Source organism: Balearica regulorum, chromosome W (genome assembly GCF_011004875.1).
Source record: "Balearica regulorum gibbericeps isolate bBalReg1 chromosome W, bBalReg1.pri, whole genome shotgun sequence".
Taxonomy (NCBI): Eukaryota; Metazoa; Chordata; class Aves; order Gruiformes; family Gruidae; genus Balearica; species Balearica regulorum.
Window position 1 is genome coordinate 1,055,083 of NC_046219.1, and position 27,454 is coordinate 1,082,536.

Here is a 27,454-nt window from a genome sequence, read left to right on the forward strand (position 1 = left end):
CCCTTTTTTGTTTATGACAATCCCGTTGAGCAACAATGTGTCCATAACATGTGCCTCTATCTTCTGTACTCATCAGATGATAGCCAACCATAGAATCTGTAAAAAAGACCACCAAGAACAAGAAAAACAACACAGTGCCTATGCCAATAAAAACCCACATTCGAAGATTTAAACCACTAAACCAAGTTTTCGTATTTAGCCATGATAGGTCATTTTTTAATGTGTCGAATACACTTTGACTCATTAGTTCCTGTAATTTTTTAATTTGGTCCCTCAATTGATCATGTAAAGACTGAATATTATGTTGAAGAGATAAATCAAATGTCCTTCTAAATGTTGTTTCACTAATTTATAAATCGCTAAAAGTTATACAACTCCTAAAGTCTGGTGAAGACAGGGTAATACAAAAAGATCCATTACATGATAGAATAGTAGCATTGGAGGTTAGAGCAAAAGATAAGGATGGGTTGTGCAGACCATGATTTCTGCTTCAGACAAAAGCGTTACATTAGCCTTAGTTGTATTCTCCGTCATTAGTACTTGATATAATTGTCGCTTAAAAAAGGAAAGGCCCATCTGCCAAATATTTGAATGAGCCGGGAAAAAAGATAAATCTGATGTGTTAAAACTATCATTATAATACATCTGCAATTCTATAGGCCACCATATCTTAATTGTGAGGTTGATCAATCCCAGATGCAACATCATCTTGGTGTTTCTTATCGTCCTGTTCATCTTCAGTATGCGTTTTCACTTGCGCTGGCTTTACATACCTTGCAGGGATCCAATAGGGACCTGAGGGAAGAGAAACACAAGCATATCCCCGTCCCCAGGTAAGCAAGGGGGGACCGGTCCTTCCCATTGACCAGATTCCACATTTTTATAAAACACCTGAGGCTTCACGGTAGAGGATTCCTCAGTTCTAAAATGTCTATCTACTGCGGAACTATATTGCTTAGATCCAGATAGATTAAGAAAATTTAAAACATAAGTAGCTTTGTCTAATATTTCCTGTGGTGTTGTCCCTACTGGATTCCCCCTTTTTTGTTTATCAATAATAGATTTCAAAGAGCGGTGGGCACGTTCTATTATTGCTTGACCAGTAGGGGAACGCGGAATTCCAGTAATATGTTCAACTCCCCAATCCTGTAAGAATAACAGAAAACGTCGAGAAACATAAGCTGGGCCATTGTCTGTTTTAACTTTCCGTGGGACCCCCATGGTCGCAAAACATCTTAAAAAAATGCTTTACAACGTCTCTGGCACGTTCTCCGGAATGGGCAGTGGCTACCAGAAAACCAGAGAAGGTGTCAATAGAAACATGAACATACTTAAGGCGTCCAAAAGAAGAAATATGTGTGACGTCTGATTGCCACAAATCATTAGCGTTTAAACCTCTGGGATTAGTCCCTGGTAAAACTGGCAAAGGGGACAGGCGCTGACAATCCGAGCATGCTCGAATTATATCTTGAGCTTGTGCGGTAGTTAAAGAGAAGTGCTTTCATAACGAGTGTGCGTTTTGGTGGAAAAATTCATGAGCTAATTTTGCCTGGTCAAAACGTCGAGGAAAAACCGCAGCCATTGTAAAATGGTCTGCTATTGTATTACCTTTGGCAAGGGGTCCTGGTAAGTTAGTGTGAGAGCGAATATGGACAATGAAATAAGAATGCTGTCTGATTTTTAAAAGCTGGGCTAGCTTTAACAATAAATCAAACAACTGTTTGTTGTCTACCTCTCGTATGAAAGCGGATTCTAAGCGCTGAACAATACCTGTAACATATGCAAAATCTGCAACGATATTAAGAGGTTCCTTAGAAAATAACTCAAAGGCACGGACCGCTGCAGCTAACTCTACAATCTGCATCGATCCAGATAAGTGAGAAACGTCTGAGGCCCACTCCTCGCAGTTTGCGTGACGCCATACAACTGCAGCCTTACCTGTTTTGCCAGAACCATCGATAAACACAGTACGAGCATTCTGTAGAGGAACAGAACTCAACAAAGACCGTGGTTGGAGAGGTAAACAGTGCAGAGAACCTAATAAACGATGGCGTGGCAAAGAATACAAAACAACATTAGTATAATCAGCCAATGCAGCCTGAAAAGTCAAACTATTACACAATACAACATGAAATTCTTCTTTGGTTAATGGTAGATGAAGGAAGGTAGGATCTTGTCCTGTCAATAGTTGACATTTCAAACAACCCTGCGAAAGAAGTCTAGGAATCATTTCTAGGGCAGTGGTCAACATTTTCGCAAAAGAATGTGGCAAAAATAACCATTCCAAAATGTGTAAAGCATGCTCTTCCTTCCGCACCTTCTCGTCCCACTGACCTAGGAGAGCATATGGTTGAAAGGAATGATAAATGATAAACAATCGAACTGGCAATTGCAGAGAAATTCGATGAGCAAACGTAAAATTAATTTTATCTATCACTCTCTGCAGCGCCGACTGGGCTGCTTCTGTCAATTGTCTAGGAGAAGTTAGTTCAGGATTCCCCTTCAACAACGAAAACAAGGGGGGACAGTTCGTGTGTCGTTATTCCCAACAGTGGTCGAAGCCAGTTAATTGTCCCCAACAACTTCTGTAAGTCATTTAGAGTACTCACTGTAGTAGCAAGTCCTATAGACTGTGGATATACATGCGAATCAAGAAGTTTCCAGCCGAGATACCTCCATGGAGGGAGTGACTGTACCTTTTCCGTCGCAATTTGGAGACCGTATCGCCGAAGCTCAGCTACGAAACTGTCGAAAACTTGGGAAAGAGATGATTCAGTTTCCACAGCCAACAAAATATCGTCCATGTAATGATACAACATGATTGCATCATATGTTTTGTGAATATTTGACAAGGCCTCACTAACAACAATTTGACATATAGTCGGGCTATTTTTCATTCCTTGCGGTAAAACCACCCAATGAAACCGTTGCATGGGTCTATCATTATTAATCACAGGAACCGAAAAGGCAAAATGAGCACAATCTTCAGGATGTAAATGAATGGTAAAAAAGCAATCTTTTAAATCAATAACCTTCAAATGCCAATTGTCCGGAATCATAGTGGGATTAGGAGTTCCTGGTTGCAAGGCCCCCATAGGTGCCATCACTGCATTAATAGCTCGGAGGTCCTGCAACAATCTCCATTTACCAGACTTTTTAGGAATGACAAATATAGGAGTATTCCGAGGGCTCGTGGAGGGAACAATATGGCCTAATTGTAGCTGCTCTTGCACCAATTCATGAGCCCTTTCTAGCCGCTCACCTTTCAAAGGCCACTGATCTACCCATACTGGCTTATCTGATAACCAAGTCAGTTTGAGTCGCGGCTGAACGTCAGTGGCCCGTGTTAAAAATGTGTCGTTATTGTCATGTTCCATTGTTGCAAGAGATCACGACCCCATAAAGTACATGGCACAGTTAAAACATATGGTTTTAAAACTGCTTGTTTGTTGTCAGGACCTTCCACAATCAAGGAATGCGTACTCTGCCAAGGTATTTGTGTCCCTCCTCTTCCAGTAACAGCAGCAAACGCCTGTACTAATGGCCATTCCTGTGGCCAGTCCGATTGTTGAATAATAGAAACATCCGCTCCGGTGTCCACTAAGCCAGTGAACACCTGACCGTTTATTCTACAAGTCAACATCGGTTGTCCCATGGTAATCTTCTGTGTCCAAAAAATGCGAGGCAGACCTGTACTACCAAACCCAGAGGACCCCCTTTCACCAACATGGGCGGAACTTTTAGTTTGAATTTGAGTGTTGGGCAGCAAAAGCAATTGTGCAATTCGCTCTCCAATAGGTATAGTACAAGGTGGCATAGGGGTCCAAACCATAATTCTTATTTCCCCAGTATAATCGGAATCTATGACCCCAGGCAAAAAAAATAAACCTGCTCTGGAAGTGGAGGAACGACCGAGCAATAAGGCACATAAACCCTTGGGCAAAGGTCCATACACTCCTGTCGGCACTAGATGTACTGACTGATCTCAAATTACTGTGGATTGACTGGTGGCCAGGTCCAACCCGGCGCTGCCTGCTGTGGCTGGTCTGAGAGACTCGACTGTAGTGAGTTGCCAGCGTTCATCTCGCTTATTTGTGCCGGCCATGTCAAGGACTGTGCTGGCAGGGGCGGGGGCTGGGTCCTGTTGTGTAGTCTCGGGGCACCGGACCTTGCGCCCCTCCTCCCGTTTCCCGAGGTATTCTCAGGGAGCGGATTGCCTTGTTTGTCAAACTTAGAACAACATTGATTAACCCAACGGTATCCCTTTTGACAACGAGGGCATAATCGAGCAAGTTGTCTTCCCTGCCCTCCTTGTCCTCGTCCTCCTCTTCTCGCTTTCGGACAATCTTTCTTCACATGCCCTTCCTGACCACAGGAGAAACATTTAGTAGCAGCTCGTGCAACTGCCAACTGTTGAGCTAAGGCAGCAGCTAGCATATCTGCCTTATGTTGCTCAGAGCCCACGTTTTGGCATGCTCTAATAAGATCATTCAAAGTTTTTGCGTGATTACGAATAGGATCAATGGCTCGCCTGCAGTCTGTGTTTGCATTCTCAATAGCGAGCTGAAACAATAACAATTCTGCTGCTTCAGAAGAGTCTATCTGTCTCTGTAGAGCAGTTTGTAAACGATCCAAAAATTGTATGTACGGCTCCTGAGGTCCCTGACGAATGGAAGCAAATGACGACTCTCGCTTGCCGAAATCCGGCACCTGTCGGAGTGCCCTCAAGGCTAACCCTGTGGCTTGGGCAAGAACATTCCGCGATAGTCCAGCCTGTGCTATCCCGGTAGCATAATGCCCTTCTCCCATTAATTCGTCAAGACCAATAGCAGTTCCTGCTGTTAAATTGTCCATCACCTGAACTTGCACCAGCTCACGGTATTCCGAAAACCACACAGAGTACTGTGCTGCAGACAACACAAGACGTAGGATGGATTTCCAGTCTAAGGGTGTCAGTACGTAAGATTCTCCTATAACCTGTAACAAGTTCATTGTGAATGATGCCTGCAAACCATACTCCTTTATCGATTTGCGGACCTCCTTTATCACATCATATGGTAAATGAACGTATTCGGGGGGTCTATTCGGTTGATACAACACAGGCAGGGCTTGAAGAAGCGATATGTCCCCTCTTTTTAGTGCCTCTGTCCGGCACTTGTCAAGTAGTCCACCCAAGATTTTAGACTGAACAGTTCCTTGTAATGGGTAACTCGGGGGGGGGGGGGGGGGGCGGGGGTGCAGAAGGGGGCGGGCGTGCGCCGAATGGTGGGGGTGGGGGGGTGGGCGTCAGGGATATCTGTGAGAGAGTCTTTTGTCTCTGTTGTTGCAAAATCTCTTCTGCCATGGGGGCAGAAGCAGCCATCGCTTTTACAGGAGTAAGCGGAGGATATAAATCCGGCTCTCGTTCGGGGTCAATGGGACCTGGATCAAAAGGATCCCCAGGGTCTGCTCCGCCCTCCGACAGCGGAGGCTCAGTCACCACCTCAGCATAGTCTGACTCCAACTCAGGATCCATTAATTCAAATGAACGAGATTCTTTTTTCACATTTGTCTCAACGGGTGGTAATATGGAGTCATTCACTTTCTGCAATACCTGTTCAGCATGTAGCAGAGTCCTGAGAGCAGCATAAACCACACGCCAAGTAATCAATATATCATCGGGGAGCTCCAACTGCAAAAGCTGCTTAGCTCCTCTCCAACCTTCTGCCATTGAGTGAGATCATATGAGCCTTTAACAGGGAACCACGGACAATAGTCCCGAATCCATACAAGCAACCTCACCAAATGCAGCGGAGCGACCTTAAAGCCTAGTTCTCGTAAAATATGTTGTAAATTCTCTGTATGCAACTTCTGTTCTCGAGTCGCTTACTGTCCCATAATAAAAAAAAAGAAAAAAGACAGTCTAAAAAACTTCCCCGCAGCTGCTCACCTGTTTCGTCCAGCAACTGGTGATGAATATGAGCGCTCGATGCAGTGCAATTTCCTCCGTCCAGCTACGCAGGGGTACACCACCGGTAATTTTCTGCACTGCTTTTCCTTCTTCTCTTTTCCAAGTCCTTCTTCTATTTTTCAAGTCCCGATTCGGGCGCCATTTGTGGTGTGTGATAGGCACGGACTCCGTAGGGTGCAAGTACAGAATCAACTTTATTACAGAATTTTCTGATTATATAGTATTTCTTGTTAAAAGGGGAGGCTCTTTTATTCCCCAATCATCACCCGATTCGTGTTCGCCGCAAGATCTGTTATTCTGTTTTTCTCTTGCACCTGGCAGGCGCCTGGCTGTCTGTTCTCAGCTCCTTATCTCCTGGATTCGGCCAGTCACATGTTATTTACAAGCTACTGAAGAATGCAAGGTCTGTTTTGTGCATATCTTTTCTTTGAACCGCTGTTTTTCGCTGCTTTAGCGCACAGGTGGAAATCGCACATTTCCCACGCCGTCTTTATTCGCTAAAGCGTTGTTCTCCACAGGAACACAATAATGAACAGCTAACAGAGGTAGCCAACAGACAGCAGTTAACAGGATCTGCTTCTAGATCTTATGGGATTGGCAAAAGATTTCTGGAACCTCTTCAAGGAACTCCAGGGTGCCTGCTACTGAAGGGAAAAGATGGGTATAGGGGCTGTGAGTTCTAGCAAGCTATAGCAGCTTCTAACAAGCTCTGTCAGCTATTTTTGATTCAAGGGTGGTTTGAGCTTTTTTTCCCCAGCCAACTCCTGATTAGCAAGGGTCAAGCAACCTTTCAGCATGTGCTAGGGAGAGGCCTATGTAACTGCTAGGCCCAGAGCACAGCCAACAGATGCAACAATTTACATAGCAGTTTGCATAGAAGGGGGTCAGCAACTCTTCTGAGGGCAGTGTGCACATGCTCAACAGTGGTTGTGATGTGCCACAGGGCAAGGTTCCCAGCACCCAATGGAGCAACTATCCCTGGAACATCAGAGGCTCCAGAGAAAGGCTGTAGCTCTCCAGGCCTCAGGCCCTAGGGAACGCCTGGGGTCTTTTGTTGAGACTAGGGCAAGAAGAGATGGTCTCTTTGCTTGCAGCTGTGTGCTGGTAGAAGATCTGTGTTGCCAAGAAAGGAGATGGGAGAAGAGGTCAGCAGACTACATAGCATCAGGAACGACAAGGAACAATCCAACTTTATCTTTTCTAAGACCCTACAGATACAAAGGCCTGAATCCCCAACTGCACTGAAGGAAGGGAAGCCAGAACCTGTGCTTATTGGGGTGGGAAATGGAGACTCCCATGACGGCAAAGGCTGGAAACTTGTGACTTCTGGCACCAGGAGGAAGGCTCCTGCTCTACCCATAGCTCTGCAACTGCAGAATAGGTTCAGTACCCTAATTGTAAATGAAGGGCTGGAAGCTCTGTCCAACAAAGCATTGGAGCCAGCTAAGCCTGAAACAAGCAGCACCAAAAGGAAACAGCAATCAATAGTAGTGGGAGACTCCCTCCTGCAGGGGGTAGAGTCTCCCATCTGCTGACCTTGACCTGCTGTCCAGGGAAGTTTGTTGCTTGCCAGGGGCTCGGATCCAGGATGCTATAGAGAGACTGCTGAGACTTGTCCAGCCCTTGGAATATTAAGCCCTGCTGCTCATCCATGTGGGCACAATAATACTGCATATCAAGAGTGACCAGATGGCTCTGGGGGCAAGGGCATTAGGGTCTACATGGTTTACTCGTCAATTTTGCCAATAAGGGAAGAGGACTTGAGGAGAAGGGGACAGAGCCTGCAAGTCAACCATGGGTTTCACAGATGGTAACAACAACAGGGATTTGGCATTTATGACCAAGGGACCCTGTGGGGTTTGAGAACTGATAGGGAGAGACAGGATCCACCTGATCAAGTGAGGCAAAAGCAACAGACTGGCCAGCCTTGTGAGGAGAGCTTTAAACTAGGAACAATGGGGAAAGGGAGAGGACAACCCACGGTCAAGTGAGAAAGTGGTGGACTGGGTTGACAAGTAAAAAGTGTGCAGGGTGATGTGGACAGGAGAGACCTCAAAATCAACAAAACAATGCTGAGAGGGAACCACTTCAAGCATATACACACAGATAAGGAAGTGCTAAGAGGACAGAATTAGGAGGAAAGTTCTAACACATTTTCTGGGAAATCAGCATGACTGCATGCCTTTCTGAAGTGCATGTACACTAATGCACACAACATGTGGAACAATCAGGAAGAATGAGAAGTTTGTGTGTGCAGTTACAAAGCTAAGATCTCATAGGGATCGCAGAGATGTGGTAGGATAGTTCACATGATTGGAGTGCTGCAGTGGATGCTTCTTTAGGAAGGACAGGCCAGGAAGGTGAGGAAGGGGAGCTGCCCTTCATGTGAGAGAGCAGCTGGAATGCATGGATCTCTGCCTAGACACAGATGAGAGTAAGCTGAGAGCTTATGGGTTAGGATTAGTGGGCAGAACAACATGGGTGATGTTGTGGTGGGTGTCTGCTACAGCCTGCCTGATCAGGAAGAAGTAGTAGATGAGGCCTTTAGACAACTGGAAGAAACCTCACTTTTGCAGGTCCTGGTCCACTTGAACCACCCTGATATCTACTGGAGGGACCACATAGCAGGGCGCAAGCAATCTATGAGGCTTCTGGAGTGCATTGATGACAACTTCCTGACACAGGTGATCAAGGAGCCAATGAGCGGAGGCACTCTACTGAACCTCATATTTACAAGGTTGAGGATGTGAAGTTTGGTGGAGAGGGGGCAGTGGAAGATCAGCCTTAGGCACAGTGACCATGAGATGGTAGAATTAAGGATCCCATGAGGAGGGAACAAGGCAAAGAGCAGGGCCACAATCCTGGACTTCAGAAGAGCTGACTATGGCCTCTTCAGGGAGCTGCTTGGAATAATCCAAGGGGCAAGGGACTTGGTGACAAAGGACACAGAAAAGGTTGGTGTACTGATTGCTTCTTAGACTTATTTTTTTACTGTTAAGATTTGCTTTCAGGAATCCCAGGCCCCTGACACTACTGGGTAAATCTGGAGCAAGGAAGACTTACCCTCAGTAGAGGAGGATCAAGTTATGGAACTTTGAAATAAATTGTACATATACAAGACCATGGGACATGACAAGATGCACCCATGAGTACAGAGGGAGCTGGCTGATGTCATTGAGAGGCCACTCAATTATCTTTGAAAGGTCACAGTGATCAGGAGAGGTTCCTGAGGACTGGAAGAAAGCAAATGTCACTCCTATCTTCAGGGAGGGCAAGAAGGAGGATCCAGGTAACTAGAAGCTGGTCAGCCTCACCTCCATCCCTGGGAAAGTGATGGTGCAAACAATCCTGAAAGCCATTTCCAGACATATGACAAAAAGGTGCTTGGGTTTAGTCAGCACAGATTTATGAAGGAGAAATCATGCCTGACCAACTTGCTAGCTTTCTGTGATGACTAGCTTGGTGTATGAGGGGAGAATAGTGGATGTTGTTTTTCTTGACTTTAGCAAGACCGTTCACACTGTCTCTCATACTATCCTCATAGACACACTGATGAAGCACTGACTAGATAAGTCACCAAGGTGAGCTGCTTCGGTGCCGGCACAGTCCACAGTGGAGCGGCAGATCTTGGTGTACAGGGGGGTTTTCTGAGGCAGGGAAATGCCAGGGCAGTGGAGATACCCGCCAGGAGCCAGCAGCTCTCATGAGAGATGCTGACCAGGCCTGGGCATTGCCAGAGCAACCACAGCCACCCCTACATCTATAAAAAGCAGCCTAGGGAGCGCTAGCGACCAGGGTGTGGCGCAACAGATTGTATGTGAAGGGTGTCATCACCCTACCAGCTCCAAAGGTCAGTTCAATTGGTGGTCATCACCCTCCCAGAAGGAGCTTAGCTATGTAACCACTCGGCAGAAAGCTATGTCCTCTGCACTCACCAGAACAGATGTGGCTACCCAGATAGAGCTCCCACGAAAACATGTAGCCACTCAGGTCTCAGGCTGCAGGGTGTGTCAGAGCCTTTCACTAGTACCTGATGGCAGTAGCGAGAACAGCTATGTGAGGTGTGACCAAGTAGATGATCTGCTCAGCCTGGTGGCAGAGCTACGAGAGGAAGTATAAACATTAAGGAGCATCAGGGATGCTGAGAAAGAGATAGACTGGTGGAGTCATGCTCTACCCTTCCCAAGACAGAAACAGGAACAGCCACCAGAAAAAACACAAGATAACACAAGATCAAGGGGATCCTGTATCCTTCCCCCACCAGGCAGAAGGCAGTAACTTAAAGGAAAGGAGTGAATGGAGGCAAGTCTACACTCGAGGCAGCAGGCGAACACCCTCCTTGCCCTCCTAGGTGCCTCTGTACAACAGATATGAGGCTCTGGATGTGGAAGGTCAGTCAACTGATGGTGTGGATGATGGTCCATCTACACCAGAGGTGTTGCCAAGGTCAGAAAGGCCTACCCCCATATTGTGACCACCTCCACAAGGAAGAAAAGATGGGTTATAGTTGTAGGTGACTTCCTTCTAAGGGGAACAGAGGGTCTAATATGCTGGACTGACATAGGGAAGACTTAGGGAAGTCTGCTGCCTCCCTGGGGCCTGGGTTAAGGACATTACTAGGAAACTCCCCAGCCTGGTACAGCCCTCAGACTATTACCCACTACTGCTCTTCCATGTGGATGGCAATGAAGCCACAATGCATAGTCCAAGGGCAATCAAAAGAGACTGCAGGGCCTTGGGATGGTTGCTGAGGGAATCTAGGGCACAGGTAATTTTTTCCTCTCTCCTTCCAGTTACAGGCAGTGACACTGGAAGAAACAGACGGACCCAGTCTATTAATACATGGCTCCGTGGCTGGTGTCTCCGCCAGAATTTTGGGTTTTTTGAAAACGGGATGGCCTACATGGCACCAGGCCTGCTGGCATCAGATGGGATTCACCTTTCTCAAAGGGGAAAAAGGGTCTTTGCTCATGAGCTAGCAGGGCTGATTGACAGAGCTTTAAACTAGGCTTGAAGGGGGGGTGGGATCATATCAGGCTCGCCTGTGACAAACCATGGGATGATGTGCCAAGGTTTGAGGGATGAGGTGCTAGTGAGGGCCCTCAGCCTGTTGCTGTGAGACTTGCTGGGTACACTGGAGCACGTTTGAAGTCTAACGGAGATGAACCAGGGGCTCCTGAGGTAATAGGAGCCAACAGGGGAACACCAGTAAAATACCTCCAAGGAATTAAGGTGTGTTTTTCTAAAACGGTGACACTTCCGACAGCCCAGCTGAAGTGCCTCTACACCAATACACGCAGCATGGGCAACAGATAGGGGGAGTTGGAAGTCACCATGCTGCTAGAAAGCTACGACCTAGTTGCCATTACGGAACCTTGGTGGGACGAATCCTGTGACTGGAGAGCTGTTATTGATGGCTATAAGCTGTTCAGAAGGGACAGGCAAGGAAGGAGGGGCAGAGGGACTGCCCTCTATGTCAAGAAATGGATAGATTGTAAACAGCTGACTCTGAAGAATAGCCACGAGCAGGTTAAAAGCTTATGGGTAAGAATTAGAGACTGAAGTGTGTTGGGTTTACATGACAAGGTTTTGGTAGCGGGGGGGGGGGGCTACAGGGGTGGCTTCTGTGAGAAGCTGCTAGAAGCTTCCCCTGTGTCTGATAGAGCCAATGCCAGCCAGCTCCAAGAGGGACCCACCACTGGCCAAGGCCAAGCCAATCAGCGCCTCTGTGATAACATATTTAAGAAGGAAAAAAAAAAAAAACCAGTTAGAGAGAGCTTTTGCAGCCGGAGAGAGGAGTGAGAAGATATGAGAAACTCTGCAGACACCAAGGTCAGTGCAGAAGGAGGGGGAGGAGGTGTTCCAGGCACCTGAGCAGAGATCCCCCTGCAGCCCATGGTGAAGACCATGGTGAGGCAGGCTGTCTCCCTGCAGCCCATGGAGGACGGATGAGGGGGTGCAGACATTCCACTTGCAGCCCATGGAGGACCCCACGCCAGAGCAGGTGGAGACACCTGAAGGAGGCTGTGGCCCGTGGGAAGCCCACGCTGGAGCAAGCTCCTGGCAGGACCTGTGGACCCGTGGAGAGAGGAGCCCACGCTGGAGCAGGTTTGCTGGCAGGACTTGTGACCCTGTGGGGGACCCAAGCTGGAGCAGTCTGCTCCTGAAGGTCTGCACCCCGTGGGAGAGACCCATGTTGGAGAAGTTCGTGGAGGACTGTCTCCCGTGAGAGGGACTCCATGCTGGAGCAGGGGAACGGTGAGAGGAGTCCTCCCCCTGAGGAGGAAGAAGCGGCAGAAACAACATGTGATGAACTGACCGTAACCCCCATTTCCCCGTCCCCCTGTGCCGCTGAGGGGGGTGGAGGTTGAAGCCGGGAGTGAAGTTGAGCCTGGGAAGATGGGAGGGGTGGGGGGAGGTGTTTTAAGATTTGGTTTTATTTCTCATTCCTCTACTCTGTTTTGCTTGATAATAAATTAGATGAATTTCCTCTCTATGTTCAGTCTGTTTTGCTCGTGACGATAATTAGTGAGTGATCTCTCCCTGTCCTTATCTTGACCCACAAGCTTTTCGTTGTACCTTTTCTCCCCTGTCCAGTGAATGAGGGGAGTGATAGAGCAGCTCTGGTGGGCACCTGGCCCCCAGGCAGGGTCAACCCACCACATGAGGCAAGAAAGGGAACCTTGTGGTTTGTATTTACTACAGGCCGCCTGACCAAGGGGAGCCTATTGACAAAGCCTTCTTACTCCAGCTACCTGAGACATTGCGCTCAAAGGCTCTCATCCTGCTGGGGAGCTTCAACCACCCCGACATCAGCTGGAAAAGTAGCATGGCGAGCTGTAGGCAACCTAGGAGGATAACTTCTTAGGCCAGGTAATAGACAGCCTTACCAGAGGGGATGCATTACTGGACCTGTTGGTGTACTGGGTTTGTGTGGCAAGGTTTTGGTAACAGGGAGGCTACAGGGGTGGCTTCTGCAAGAAGCTGCTAGAAGCTTCCACTGTGTCTGACAGAGCCAATGCCAGCTGGCTCCAAGACAGACCCACTGCTGGCCAAGGCCAAGCCAATCGGCAACAGTGGTAGCGCCTCTGTGATAATGTATTTAAGAAGGGGAAAAAAAACCCCAACCTACAGGGAGCTTGTGCAGCCAGAGCGAGGAGTGAGAAGATGTAGGAAACTCTGCGGACACTAAGGTCAGTGCAGAAGGAGGGGGAGGAGGTGCTCCAGGCACCGGAGCAGAGATCCCCCTGCAGCCCATGGTGAAGACCATGGTGAGGCAGGCTGTCCCCCTGCAGCCCATGGAGGAAAGATGATGGCCAGTAGAGATTCCACCTGCAGCCCATGGAGGACCCCACTCCAGAGCAGGTGGAGACACCTGAAGGAGGCTGTGACCCTGTGGGAAGCCCATGCTGAAGCAAGTTCCTGGCAGGACTTGTGACCCTGTGGGGGACCCATGCTGGAGCAGTCTGCTCCTGAAGGACTGCACCCCGTGGGAGAGATCCATTCTGGAGGAGCTTGTGAAGAACTGTAGCCCATGGGAAGGACTCACATTGGAGACTTTGTGAAGGACTGTCTCCTGTGAGAGGGACCCCACACTGGAGCAGGGGAAGAATGTGAGGAGTCCTCCCCTTGAGGAGGAAGGAGCGGCAGAAACAATGTGTGATCAACTGACCACAACCCCCATTCCTTGTCCTTCTGTGCCACTGAGGGGGGAGGAGGTAGAAATTGGGAGTGAAGTTAAGCCTGGGAAGAAGCGAGGGGTGGGGGAAGGTGTTTTAAGATTTGATTTTATTTCTCATTGCTCTACTCTGTTTTACTTGATAATAAATGAGATTATATTTTTTTTCCTCTCTATGTTCAGTCTGTTTTGCCCATGATGATAATTGGTGAGTGATCTCTCCCTGTCCTTATCTTGACCCACAAGCCTTTCGTTATACTTTTTCTCCCTTGTCTAGTTAAGAAGGGGGAGTGATAGAGCAGCTTTGGTGGACACCTGGCCTCCAGCCAGAGTCAACCCACCACAGTTGGTCACCAACACAAGTGAGCTAATCAGAGATGTTAAGAGTGGAGTTCATAGCCCTGAGAGATATGGGACAGGCAAAGAGTAAAGTCAGGATCCTGAATTTTAGGAAAGCAAGCTTCCACCTGTTCAAGGAGTTAGCCAATGGGACCCCCTGGGAAACTTCTCTCAGGGACAAGGGAGCAGAACAGAGCTGGCAGATCTTTAAGGATGCTTTCCATAGAGCATAAGAACTCTTGATCCCATGTGTAAGAAATCAGGAAAGAAAGGGAAGAGACCAGCATGGATGAGTCAAGACCTGCTGGTCAAACTGAAAGGCAAGAAGGAAATGCACAGGCAGTGGAAGCAAGGACAGGTATCCAGAGTACAGAGACATTGTGTAGGGATGGGTGTCATGAAGGCCAAGGTGCATCTGGAGCTGAATTTGGCAAGGGCTACAAAGAATAATAAGAAAGGTTTCTATAGGTATGTCAGCCAGAAAAGGAAGGTCAAAGAAAGTGTGTCTCTCTGATGAACACGACTGGTAAACTGGTAAAAACGGACGAGAAGGTTGAGGTACTGAACAACTTTTTTGCCTCAGTCTCCACTGGCAACCTCTCTTCCCATGCCTCTCAAGTGGATGGACCTCACAGCAGGGACTGGGGGAAGCAAAGTCCCTCCCGCTGTAAGAGAAGATCAGGTTAGAAACCATGTGAGGAACCTGAACATGCATAAGTCTATGGGATCCAACAAGATTCCTGAGGGAATTGACTGATGTAGTTGCCAAGCCACGCTCCATAATATTTGAAAAGTCACCAAGCTGAGCAGTGCATTTGATGTGCTTAAGGGACAGGATGAATAGCAGAGGAACCTGGACAAGCTCTAGAAGTGGGTTCATTGAACCTCATGAGGTTCAACAAGGCCAAGTGTGAAGTCCTGCACCTAGGTCTGGGCAACCCCCGGTATCAATACATGCTGGGTGATGAAAGGATTGAGAGCAGACCTGCGAAGAAGGACTTTGGTATACTAGCCTCACCAGTGCTGAGTAGAGGGGAACGATCACCTCACTCCACCTGCTGGCAATGCTCTTCCTAATGCAACCCCACTTCCTCCATTCCAGGTTAAACAGTTAATGAGTCTCAAGCGGATCGCCCTTTCTGAGCAGGAGGCGGGTGCTCTCCTTGAGGTGAACCAATGGGAGAATCTTTTTCTTGAGCGATGGTGCCGGGTTGGAGAAGCGGTGGGGCGAGGCAGGAGGAGGGAATAGTTGTCATCAATGAAGTCATAATCTCATCCCTCTCTGGCTCTGTTTTCTGAGTGACTCGCAGAGAGGAAAGTCATTCAACACAACAGTCTTCCAAAGCAAGGTAACTAATTTATGATTTCATCCCCCTCTTCCCATGTATGCTCTCAACCTTTTCTGTTATAGTTTTTTTTACTAATTTTTTATTATTAATCATGCATTATGCCTGCTTTCACTCCTTAAAAAATATGTCTGCTGGTTTCAAGGATTCTTGGGTGCCTTCCTTCCGTTCCTTTTTGTCATCTACACCTTCTGTTTCTCCAAAGATATTTATTTTTTTCAGTGGATGAAGAGGAAAAAAAGTTTTGATCTAGCATTTCTGGAATAATCATAATATAAATTTCTAATAAAGAGTAAAAAGCCCCTACCAATCTTCTTCCTGATTAGTAAGTCAGCTGCACCAACAGAGAGGAGGAGGAGGAAGCAGGGAGTGGTGCGTATGTGTATCTATCTGTCTGTGTGTATGTATAATTTTTAAGGAAAATGTCTGAAAAATTAAGGTAATAATAATCGGCTGCTTTTGTAATTCCTCGGTATCGCGTCTGAAGCGAGCGTTTAAAAGGCTCCGGGCAAAGCAGAGCAGAAGCAGATCCCAGGAGCAGCTCAGCAGCTATGATGGGGCTGGGAGTTGGTCTTCTCTCTCTTTTTTTTTGAACTGTTTTATTTTTTTCCCCTGCATTAATTGATTGATCTGTATTTTAGTGGCTTTAAACAGTGTGTTGGGAGGGAGATCATAATCTTCCAGTCTTTTGAGCAGAAGGGTTAGATTTATTGCACGCAGCTGAGCATTGCACTTTGAAATTCATTGCCTTCTGTCTTAGGGAAGGGGAGAACAAATGCTGCACTTGATGAGTGTTTTGTAATGGCATTGTTGTCTTCTATTGCAAAGAATTAAGTAGATGTGGCTGAGGAAAGATAAGTGGAGTGGAAAGAGCTGTGTGTGAGGAGTGGTATTACTTGTTAGAGCAGCACCGTTAACTAGCAATGCCAAGGAGGCCGTGAGCTAAATAATCTCTATGTCTGACTGCCCCAAACATATGAACACACGGGAGAACGTTTGAGGGGCGGGGGAATCGCCAACCAAGGCTGCAACTTCTGTTGCCTTTCATTTTAGTATCTTTCAATCTCTGCTTTTAATTGCATAGTCAAGTTACTCCTGCTGTTAAAATGTTGTAATTAATTTCCTAAACCAGCTTCTCTCATTCCCTTTTTATCTGGGGGAAAAAAAACCCCAACTGTTCCCGTCCCCCATCCCCCCCCCCCCCCCCCCCCCCCCCCCCCCCCCCGCACCTTGCAGTAGTCTGGGGAACATAGAGTGGCATAAAACAACATGCGCTTACAAATTTATAATTGTTTTCCATACAATTTGCATGTTATTTCCGGTATGTATGGAAAATCTGCCCTTTTTTTTTGGGGGGGGGGAGTACATACACGCTTATATTAATATAAATGCAAGTTCTTTGTAAAGATGTGATTCTCATCACCCTGTTTGGAGAGCCGTCTTGTTCTTTGCACACACACACACACACACACACAAAAAAAAGGTTGGGGTTTTTTTCCCTCCCCCTCTCGATGGTTAAGAGGAGGTAAGGAGAAAATGAGGCTTTGGGGAGTGTTCCAGTTTGTTACTGGGTGCTGCGTGCTGAGTAAACCTGGAGAAGGAGAGCAGTTACAGCGCGTCTCTCTCTGGAGAGAGAAAGGAAGTGTTTTGTGGTAGCTGGGGGTGTTTTTTGGGGTTGTTTTGTGTATGTGGTGGTTCCCCCCCCTCCCCCCCGCGTATGCGTTCAGCAGCAAAGAATCAGGAAGTCACAGCAGCCAAATAGAGACTTACACATTTATGGACGTGTTTGATTGGTGTGACGTGATGACGGAAGAAGAGGAGGGGAGAGAGAGGCTTAGCTTTGCCATGAATTATGCTTCCTGTCCATGCATCTGACTCTTAACCCGAGTTGTGCATGCTTAGATCTCACTTTCGGGTATCACTTAAGGTAACCCACCAGGAAAAGCAGTGCAACCGTTGCTTTGTAGAGTGAGAGAAGAAAGCGGTGTTACCGGAAAGCGGCAAAATAATTCACTCTCTCAGACTTATTTTGAAGTTTTAGAAAGCAGGCATTCTTTGTTGCAGCGCTGGGTGCACGGGGGATAACTCCACCTAACGTGCACACCCAAAAGACAAAACCAGCAAGTATTTCTACTATGTTAATAGACACATTCAGTATATTTCCGAGTAGTGCTTATCACATTCATGGTTTTTCCGGGAACTCGTTAGCATATGCTAATGTCTTTCCCCCGTGTTTGTTGGCACCTCCGGGTGGTTGTCGGGGGTCTTCAGACTCAGTCCTGGTATCACCTATACCTTATCCCTCAAGGCTGGTTTTGGGATCACCTTGTAACTTTCTTATCTTTGCGCATCTGTTCTTCCAAGACCGAGCTGTTTAAAATGAGATTGTTCCAGAGCTTCTTATCTTACAACTCATTATTTTCTAAGTTACAATGGTTTCCCTTTTGTTTGATTACATCGATTGAGCAATGGCTCTAATTGCTTGAATTGATCTTAATATTTCAATATTCACAGGTATCAGCAGGACTGGCTCTTTCAAAATCGATTTTTGAGGTCCTCTTGATTTGGGCTAAAACTTCCTAGGAAGGAAATATAGTTCTGCTAAATGTGCTTGCATATCACTTGTGTGGTTGTGGATGGAGGCACTGAGTTGTATTATAGTTATGAAGTTGGGGCCTGTACATTCCCCAGCAGTTCTGGAAAATTCATGTTGGGGGTTTTAAAAGAAAAAGGCTTACTGTTTAATGAAGACGATCAGAGTGGGAAACTTGTGATTTCTAACAATCCAGTCTCTTTATGCATGAGGGGGAGTGATTGAGATTGGATCCCTTTTTAAAAAAATATTATTTTAATATCGTTTGTATGTAGATAAACATGGTCAGGGGAAGTACCACTTGGTTTAAGGAAGCCTTTTATATTTGCTAGGGGAAGAATGGAGTTTATAAACTTGTCTTTTTGTGCCCAAACAAAACTTATACACAATGAAAAAAGTTTCTCCTTAATCATATTTTGTATTTTTAACCTATAATTGGAATCAGATTTTTTAAAAGATATTCTAAAGAATCATATTTTCAAAAATTATTTTTAAAGTGAGTGTAAATATTATTGAATAAATACTGTGCTATAACCTCAATATGACTAAATAGGTTACATTAGAGTTAAATTTTTTCCTTTATACTTGCTGTTTATTTTGGTTTTTGATGTTCAAAATTTTTATGTCCAATATTTCCAAACATTAGATGAACTCCATTCTTTCCAAGAAGGTGTCTGAATATTTTAGGTAAGTAATTAACTGAAGAGTTAGAGATATGTCTTTTTTTTTTTTTTTAACTGTAGTAAACTAAATCTTGTGTTTGTATTTCCGTTTAAATAATACGGAACCCATGTCATCTACAGCGTTGTTCCATTTGACACCTTTCCTGTATATTTAGATCTTTCTTTGGTGTTACATCTAACAATAACCCCTGATATTGAGGCAATAACTGTTATACCAAAACTTTTCTTCCTTTAGTATTATGAGAGTTACATATCAAGGTTGACAGCTTTTTTTGTGTGAGTCAGTGTATTGTTATACAAATGAAGGCCCTTCTTTCTAAAAGGGTATTTTAATTTAGCAGCAAATGAGACCATTTTTACAAATCATTGCAATATTCATTATATTTTTTGTTTCCTACTGCAATTGATCTCCATATATAGTGTCCTTGACCTCCATTTCTTCTGTACTCCTTCATCTCAGTTTTTAATTTCAGATTGATCCTTTAGTGAGAGTAATAAATGGAAAATTACAACATAAAGATCATTTACCGTGAAAATGGAAGCAAGTAGAAGCTTATGCCTTATTTGCACAGCTTTGATAGCTTGCAAATATATAGGATAATAAGATTGAAAAAGATTTTAATTGTCAGAAAAAAACAACCCACAACTATCACTTTTTGAATGAGCATCTCGATCTCTTTGCTTCCCCTTGATCCCTAACCAGTCAACAGTCACAAGTGAGTCTTCTATCCCCGAAAAGTAGAGTACAATTTGCACATGTAGCACTGCATAGTGCTACTCAGTGTACACTTGACTTTTAGGTGCTGGCAGAGTGTTATGAATATTGATATGTGGTGACTAAGTAGTTCCTTATGCTCTTAACTCCAACTATCTACTTTACTCTTTTCATGAAGGTTACTGCCTTCTGTAGCAAAGCTGTTAAAAGGGATCATATACACATGCCTCAACTTCTTCAGTGAAAAATTTGATAACGTCACTTATGCCTATCTTCTATGGGCACTGACTCTTGATGACTTCTCTTGGGATGGCTGTAGTATATTCAGCCTCTAGCTGTTAGCCACTCTTTTCTTGGTGCTGATTTTTGTTTTATTTAATAACTTAGGCTGTAATTTACAGTGTTTCAGAAACTGTTTCATGAGAAACCAAAGCAACTAGACAGTAGGGATGAGCCTCTACAAGAGGATTGGGAAAGCATTGAGGTGGGGACTAGTAGAACTATCCAAAAGTAAACAGTCTCATTTTGTAAAAGAGCCTTATGTTCTTTGACTTCCAGACTGAAATGTCTGTGATGCAGGTACACAACCCATTCTACTTGCTCTACTGTGGGTGAGGATGGTAATATCTAACAGAAGAGGGCTGGAGAAAAAGCTGGGGCAGTGTACAGAGCTTGTTTGTCTCTGTCCTAAGCATCTGGATAAAGAACTGAGGTGATGTATTTCTGATTCTACGGTTTGTATACAAAACTGCAAGTTGCCTTCCAAGAGTGAACTTTTATGAGTTTGGCTTCTGTTACGTAAATTGAATAACACTAGTTTGTCAGTTGAAGATCTCTTTCATTTTTACTGGTGGGTGTCACCATTTCTGAGTAGAGTGGAAGGATCGCTTCCCTTGACCCGCTGGTGATGCTCTCCCTAATGTAATCCAGGGTGCTGTTGGCTGTCTTTGCCATAAGGGCATATTGTGGATTCATGCTCAACTTGGTCTCCACCAGGACCCCTAGGTCTTCTGCAAAGCTGTTTTCCAGCTAGTCAGCCCCAAGCCTATAATGGTGCATGGTGTTTATTCCCCCTCGGGGGCAGGACTGGGCATTTCCCTTGGTTGAACTTCATGTGGTTCCTGTGCTGTCATTTAGAGGGACCTGCATAGGCTGGAGAAATGGGCAGACAACTCTGGTGTATCAGCCACTCCTCCCAATTCTGTATCATCTGCATATTTACTGAGGGTACGTTCTGTCCCACCGTTCAGGTAACTAATGAAGATGTTTGTCGTGGTTTTACCCCAGTGGGCAGCTGAGCACCACGCAGCCGCTCGTTCACTTCCCCCCCCCCCCAATCAGGATGGGGAAGAGAATTGGAAGAGTTAAAGTGAGAAAACTCGTGGGTTGAGATAAAGACAGTTTAATAGGTAAAGCAAAAGCCGCGCGCACAAGCAAAGCAAGGAATTCATTCACCACTTCCCATGGGCAGGCAGGTGTTCAGCCATCTCCAGGAAAGCAGGGCTCTGTCACGCGTAACGGTTACTTGGGAAGACAAACGCCATTGCTCTGAATGCCGCTGCCCCCCCCCTTCCCCCAAGCTCATATATAAACTGAGCATGACGTCATATAGTATGGAATATCCCTTTGGTCAGTTTGGGTCACCTGTCCTGTCTGTGTCCCCTCCTAACTTCTTGTGCACCCACAGCCATCCCATTGGTGGGGCGGTGCAAGAAGCAGAAAAGGCCTTGGCCCCGTGTAAACACTGCTCAACAACAGGTCCATAGAACAAAAACATCTCTATATTATCAGTGCTGTCTCCAGCACAAATCCAAAACATAGCCCCACACTAGCTACTATGAAGAAAAATCACTCCTCTCAGCTGAAACCAGGACAATGTTGAACAGGAATGGACCCACTATTGGCCTCTGGGATACACCAATAGTGACTGGGCTCCAACTGGAATTTGTACTGCTGATGACAATGCTCTGAGCCTAGCAGTTCAGGCAGTTTTCAGTCAACCTCACTGTCCACTCTTCTAGTCTAGGCTTCATTGGCTGGTTTGTGAGGATGGCATGGAAGATGGTGTCAAAGGCCTTGCTAAAGTCAAGACAAACAACATTCTCTCCTCTCTTCACATTCCCTGTGCCAGTATTCCCTTCATAGAAGGCTATTGGGTGAGTTAAGCATGATTTCACCTTCATGAATCCATGCTGAATATTCCTGATCACCTTTTTTGTCCTTCATATGCTTGGAGATATTTTCCAGGATTAGGTGCTCCATCACCTTTCTTATGGATTGAGGTGAGGCTGTCCAGGCTGTAGTTCCCCAGATCTTCCTTGCCCTTCTTGAAGATGGGAGTGATATTTGCTTTCTTCCAGTCCATTCCAAGACCTAGCAGGTCTCTGTGACCCATCCTCTGTCCTCGTAGAACTTAGAGCAAAAGAGCAAGCATTCCACCTTCAATATTTGGATCCATCACAATCCACAGGTGGCAATAACTGACTCCACTTATTTTCTGATATAAGTGGTCTGAACCCAGTTTCTCAACAACTGGTATAAATCCATTGTAATTGACATCCTGGCTAGCACAAGTCAAGTACAGAACAGACAAGTAAAAGTGTAAAGGTATGTGGAAGGAGAGTGTTTGCTCCTTTAAGGGTACCTGGTCAAGGATGTTTTTCAACAAGGGATAAGAAAAGGAAGAAGCCATAAACAAGAACATACTGGGACACAAACCTGACTGACAAATAAGGGAGGGAGTGATGAGACCCAAACCTGGTCAGTCACACTAATTATGAGAGTATATGAGAGTGTGAGAAAGAACGTTGATGGAGTAAACAGATTGGGGGACCTTGTCAATTGAGAAACTTAAGGGAAAAAGGGGGAAACCAAAACTAAAATATGCAGACACACAGACCTGACAAAACAAACATGGGGACAATGACAAGAAACAAACCTCACCAGTCGTGCTAATTGATGGGCTATCAAGAAGAAACTACAGGTGCCACTTCTAGGAAGATCAACCTGGGCTTCACAACTAATAAGATTTTAAAGGAGGGGGGGAGGAGGATCCTGGACACCAGACTGGAAGAGGTGTGGGAATTGATTGAGCTATACAAACCCATGAAAGACTGTGCAGGGGGAAGGGGGGGGGGTGGGGGGCAAGGAAGAACAAAAAAAGGGGAGTGGGTGGGGGGTAGGTGTAGGCAGAATGGGGTATAAAAGGGGCTGATCAGTATGCTTGTTTGGCTGAGCCCTGTGCCTGATCACTGTAGTCAGTCCTATCTCTTTATTTATTAAATCCTTTCTTAACTATCTCACTGTGTAATCACACATAGGATAGAGAGTGAATGTGTGCTGTGAGGACTAAGTGCCAGCTACTAGTGAGACCTATGTCTGTGTGCGAGTGCTTGGGGGGGGGGGGGAAGGGCATGAGTGTCTGCATCTTCCCCAATCTGGTGTGCATGTGTACCCCAGGGATCAATACTGGATCCAGTCCTGTCATCCAGACCAGATGATCTCCTGAGGTCCCTTTCAACCTCTACCATTCTGTGATTCTTATTTACAAAACTCAGGATAATAAAAAAAAAAATAAAAAAATTAAGACTGTTATGTGACCTTTTTTGTATTTAAATATTAAAGACGTTAATGATGAGGTTTATGCAATCATAACATCAAGTGAAACACACTAAAGCAGTCTTGTCTTTTAACACAGCTGTAATTCATGTGAGGGGTTTGCTGAGTGTTACAAACCATGAGAATATAACAAGTGGCTTATACAATGCTAACAGCCCAGAAAATGAATTATAAGCTTTCAACTTGCTGGAGAGCCAACTACTCTTTTTTTTTTTTTTTTTTTTTTTTTGTTACTTGTACTTAACAAAAAAATGGGGCAGACTACAAGTTAGAATTGGTCTGCTTTGCTAGCTTTCTGAAAACTCTTATCAAGTGTCTAACAGTTGGAATTCCTAGTCTACTAAAATCAGCATATTGCAACACAGATGCCCTCCTTTTATAAAAATGGCTGGTCGGTTGCTGCCAACAAGATCAGTCTTGTTTCTTGGTACTTCTCCCTCCCTCTCTCACACCAATTCCACGTGTCTGATAACATAGTAATTTCATTATCTGAGGAGCTAAACCAGCAGAAAACTAACCCTTCAAAAAGTAATTTTCTGCTAATTTGGATTCCTGAACTTAGTTGCTGTAGGGTCAGATGTGTGCCAGCACAAGGGACCCTGAGTCTCTGCCTAGGCTGAGGGATGAGGTTACCACTTTCCTGTTTACAGGTTCAACCAGTAGTGAGGCTGAGCACGTATCCTAGAAAAACAGACACAGGACACTGACATGGCCACACAGGCTGCTGCAGATGGTGCTACCTTTAACAGCACCTACACACAGGACCCACATAAACATAGACAGCCAAGTCCCCTTCCTCCTCTTCAGCTGGTAGAGATAGAAGGTCACTAGTGAATACCCACACACAACGCTCTCTAGATTGACAAGCATGCATACATTCAGGGATCCCTTGAGTACCAGTGTGGCCCCTCTGCCCACCTGATACCCTAATCTAATATTACAAATTAGTACACTCCCAGTTACAATGATTGGTTCAGATTTCTTCCCCTAGCATGCAAACTAGAAGGCATGCTCAGTTCTTTTCTCTGCCTTTATCTTTTGAGTAGATGGTATAATTTGGGTAGGGGGCTCATGGGTCGGTGGTCGCGGAGACCCTGGCCCAAATTCCCTTTCCCCTAGTTTCTCAATACTTCTGGCACTCCCAAATGGGTCTTCAGGGTCTGTTGATCAGGCTAACGATTTATCGGTTATGCTTCTACCTCTTGACAATCACGTCTTAATTGATACATTGTTTGGGTGAATGTTAACTAACATAATGGTAGGACTGTACAATAGCCATCCTTAGTAGTACCTAGCAACTATCTACAAAGCTATCTGTGACATTCTTAACTATGAAAAACTATCTGTAACTTCTTAGCTACAGAATCATGATTAACTTTTAACTTTGATGCAAGATATCAGTTCCCCCCTTTGAGACTTACACAGCTTAAAGCACTTTTAAGTCTCACATTAATGCGTTATATTTTCCTGGCCTACAAAGGGGTATGCCCTGAATAAGACAACAGGTAGCAATAATCACAATTACAAACAATAAGGCGAATAGAAAAATATTTCTCCCTGGATACCATCTAATTGAATAAATGATTCGGCACTACTCTAAATACAATTCTCCAAAAGTCCCTTTTGTATGGATGTCCACAGATGAGAAGGTGTCTTCTTTATCCTAGTATAGTGGATCCACGATTCGACACCCTTAAGCTTCACTGCAGTATTTGTGGTTAGCAGCACCTGGTAGGGTCCTCTCCACCTTTCCACGAGTGGTTCGTTTTTCCACGTCTGGAGGTATAGTGAGCCTCTGGGCCTGAAGGTATGTACTGGTGAATCCAAAGGCACAGGAGCTTTAACCTGGATGTGTCTGTGGAGAGAGTTAAGGACCTTGCCCAAAGATATTAAATAATCACTCAAAATTTGTTCTCCTTTCAGGTGCATCTGATTATTTTTATTTTCCTGTCAAATTTGCAACATAAGGCTTTCCATATAATATTTCAAATAGACTAACTTTCTCTTTTGTTCTAGGTGTTATTCTAAGTAGTGCCAGTGCTAAAACCTCAGTCCATTTCATCTGTGTGTCCTGACATAATTTCCTAATTTGCTGTTTGATTGTTTGATTCATTCTCTCTACCTGTCCACTAGACCGTGGTTTCCATGGCATATGCAAACCCCGTTTAATTTGTAAAAATTTAGAAACTTCCTGAATGATTTCTGCTATAAAATGGGGTCCTCTATCTGATGAAAATCCTTCGGGGACTCCAAATCTAGGTTGTGGGTTTTTTTTTTAAGAAGCATTTTTACTACTTCCCTGGCTTTGTTGGTGCGACACGGGAAAGCTTCTGGCCAGCCTGAAAAGGTATCAACAATTACTAATAAATATTTATACTCCTTACATTTTTGGTAACTCCGAAAAATCAATTTGCCAGTGATTTCCAGGCGTAGAGCCTCTCTTTACCTCTCCTGGTAAGGGTCTTTCCTGAACTTTAGGATTATTTCTCAAACAAATTTCACATCCTTGTGTAATACCTTTGGCGATCTTCAAAATATTGATGCCTATTGCATATGTTCTCACCATTTCCACTAAGGCTTCAGCTCCCATATGAGTAGTACCATGAGTTCGTTTCACGAGTTCCCTCATTGTTGGAGGGGTAACTATACATTGTCCACCTGGAGTTTTCCACCATCCTTTGGGGGTCTTTATACATTTTAGAAAGTCAGCCAGTTTATCTTCTTTCCCCGTATATTCAGGAACATTAATGTTAAAAGTTCTTTCAGGGACTAAGGCTGCTGTGTTTGTGAATAGAGCAGCTCTTCTCATACTCTCATCAGCCTTTCGATTTCCTTTGATTACATCCGTCTGTCCGGATTGATGCACTCTGCAATGTATCACTGCCACTTCCTTTGGTCTGTTGACTGCTTCGAGCAATCTCAAGATTTCCTTACTATATTTTATAGGGTTTCCTTGTGACGATAATAATCCTCTCTCCTTCCAGATTGTGCCATGTGCATGTATTACTCCAAAGGCATATGTCGAATCGGTATAAATATTGGCTCGCTTTCCTTCTGACATCTCTAAGGCTCGGGTTAATGCAGTTAACTCGGCCTTCTGAGCAGAAGTGTTCACTGGCAGCGGTTGTGCCTCTGTCTCTTCTTCCAGAGTAACGACAGCACATCCAGCTTTCTGCTCCCCCTTGATGACAAAACTGCTCCTGTCAGTGAACAGTTCCCAATCAGGATCTCATAAGGGGACGTCTTTCAGGTCTGCACAGCCGGAATATACTTGTTCAAGTTTGTAAACAATCATGTGCCAGTTCTTCTCCTTCACGTAACAGAGAGGCTGGATTTAAGGCACTAGACACCTTCATTATGATGTCTTCCTGTTCGAGCAGTATTGCTTGGTATTGTACCATTCTGCTTGGGGACAGCCAATGATGCCCTTTCTGTTCTAACACTGTTGCAACAGCATGCGGCACATAAGCAGTGATTTTTCTGTCCCAAAGTCCTGAATGACTTGTGCCTTTTTCTGTGACACTCTATATTCTGCTAGCCCCAAAAAGTTCAATAGACTTATGGTTGCTTTTTTACATTCTTCAGCCGTGTCCGCCCCCAGCAGTATATCATCTACGTACTGTAACAAGGTAATGTTAGCTTTCTTACCTTGCCACTGTTCCAGTGCCTTTGCAAGTACCTTACCAAAAATCGTGGGGCTGTTCTTGAATCCTTGGGGAAGCATTGTCCAGCATAGCTGCGTTTTCCATCTTGTTGTGGGGCTTTCCCATTCAAAGGCGAATGACTTCTGGCTTTGTTCTTCTAAGGGAATGCAGAAGAAAGCATCCTTCAAGTCCAATACTGGAAAATAAACATTGGAGTCAATTATGGTAGTTAACAAAGTATAGGGGTTAGGCACTACTGGATGGACATCCACTACTATTTGATTGATAGTTCTCAAATCTTGTACCAATCTGTACTCCTGTGAATGTGGCTTCTTAACAGGTAGAATTGGGGTATTATATTCTGACTGGCACTCCCATAATAGTCCATATTTGAGGAAATTGTTTATAATAGGTTCCAGTCCAACACGGGCTTCCAATTTCATAGGATACTGTTTTCGTCTTACTGGTGCAGCTCCTGGCTTTAATTCTATTTTTACTGGTTCAGCTGATACAATGATTGGTTCAGATTTCTTCCCCTAGCATGCAAACTAGAACGCATGCTCAGTTCTTTTCTCCACCTTTGTCTTTTGCGTAGGTGGTATAATTGGGGTAGGGGGCTCATGGGACGGTGGTCGCGGAGACCCTGGCCCAAATTCCCTTTCTCCTAGTTTCTCAATACTTCTGGCACTCCCAAATGGGTCTTCAGGATCTGCTGATCAGGCTAACAATTTATCAGTTATGCTTCTACCTCTTGACAATCACATCTTAATTGATACATTGTTTGGGTAGATATTAACTAACATAATGGTAGGACTGTACAATAGCCATCCTTAGCAGTACCTAGCAACTATTTGCAAAATTGTCTGTGACATTCTTAACTATGGAGCT

The 27,454-nt window shown here is 45.1% G+C and overlaps 1 protein-coding gene and 1 long non-coding RNA gene across 6 annotated transcripts in view; one reads left to right on the plus strand and one right to left on the minus strand.

Annotated features, from left to right (window-relative positions):
* Positions 1-27,454, minus strand: part of LOC142599246 (uncharacterized) — a 426,921-nt gene that overhangs the window by 81,510 nt on the left and 317,957 nt on the right. Inside the window, exon 2 of the long non-coding RNA XR_012832875.1 lies at positions 11,965-12,097. This is a non-coding gene — a long non-coding RNA (uncharacterized LOC142599246). The remainder of the gene's footprint in view (positions 1-11,964; positions 12,098-27,454) is intronic.
* Positions 15,081-27,454, plus strand: part of LOC142599148 (SWI/SNF-related matrix-associated actin-dependent regulator of chromatin subfamily A member 2) — a 686,065-nt gene continuing 673,691 nt past the window's right edge. For 2 of the 5 annotated variants that reach the window (XM_075738849.1, XM_075738852.1), the window contains exon 1: positions 15,219-15,316. The gene's annotated coding sequence lies outside the window, so the exon portion shown is untranslated. Of the gene's footprint in view, positions 15,317-21,186; positions 21,461-27,454 lie in introns of those variants that run through there. The other 3 variants (XM_075738850.1, XM_075738851.1, XM_075738848.1) reach the window with 3 other exon arrangements.